Source organism: Amphimedon queenslandica, unplaced genomic scaffold (assembly GCF_000090795.2).
Source record: "Amphimedon queenslandica unplaced genomic scaffold, v1.1 AMPQUscaffold_13363, whole genome shotgun sequence".
In the NCBI taxonomy this organism is placed as follows: domain Eukaryota; kingdom Metazoa; phylum Porifera; class Demospongiae; order Haplosclerida; family Niphatidae; genus Amphimedon; species Amphimedon queenslandica.
The window spans coordinates 176,958-178,317 of NW_003546401.1; positions in this window are offsets into that span (position 1 = coordinate 176,958).

Consider the following 1,360-nt stretch of genomic DNA (forward strand, 5'->3'; position numbering starts at 1 on the left):
CTTCATGTAAAGATTGTATATATCTCTGAAGCTTCATTTCCCTCTCTGTCGGATATTCTATTAGCTGATCCATCCACCATGTTCTGGTCTTGCTGTACGATTCATACTTTTCTTGATAGTTCTTACTAGTGAGATCATTACCATCCAGTACTGACTCTACTATCCACTCACCAGGTTCACTATATACTGAGAGACAATAAGATACATTATATATTTATAAATAAATGTATTTAATTTATAAACTAATGGTATCATTTATAGTGGTTGTAAATACACACCCACACATACAGTGGTATTGTAGTGTGTACAGTATACAAAATGAATGGAAAATGTACGTCATATTAGGAACTGAAATTTACAAATAATGTACATACTATAAAAATGAGTGGTACATTATTTAATGTAATTATGTATTTAATGCTCATATCCTTACAATTGATTAATATTATCTTACCTAATTCAATTATCATCATTAGTCTATTAGTATCAGTGATGGGTATATGCATAGGCACCTCCTTTCCTCCTCCAACATTTTTCCATTCAAGCTCTTCATATCCTCCAACAATTACTAGCCACACACAGTGTGGTGACATTGTGACTGCTGTGAGTGAGTGACTGTATCTATCAGTAACAGATTCAGGTAGAGGAATCTGTAGATAAAGAGAAGTATACAAGTAATTACTGATACATGATGTTTATACAGTTACTTATAAAAATGAGAAATTGTATCATTTTATATGTAGATGATCGTTACATTTATTGTAATTGTAAAATCAATTCTAATCCTCACCATCAACAAACAAAATAAACATTTTATTTCACATCATGTGAATAATAACAAAATATGTACAAGTTTAATTTTCAATATTAAATATACACACACATTAAGGTTGGTTCACAAAATAAATGTGATGTGTATTTTTTAATCAAATGTGTGGGTGGTTCTATTGTATTGTTAATATTTCATCAGTGATAGTGTTATCTACTGAACACACTAACAATTACTAATCTATCATCAATATACATCAGTACTAGTGTCATACTCTCAACTGACCTAACTATACACACACACACATCATTACAGTACTATACACACACATACCTTCCTACAACTGTACTGACCAGTAGTGATACTATCAAATAACAAACATTCAGTAACTAGTTGATTCCTCTTATCCCGCCCACCAATCACTACTAGTGTAGGTGAGGTAGAGTCACCATTGATAATAGCACTAGCATGATCAGCTCTCTCCATAGGCCACAGTCCCTCATTAGGTATTGCTCCTGGTTTCAGTATCTCCCAGTTCTAGATACATAAACAAATACTAATAATATCAGTCAGCGTAAATATGAATAATGG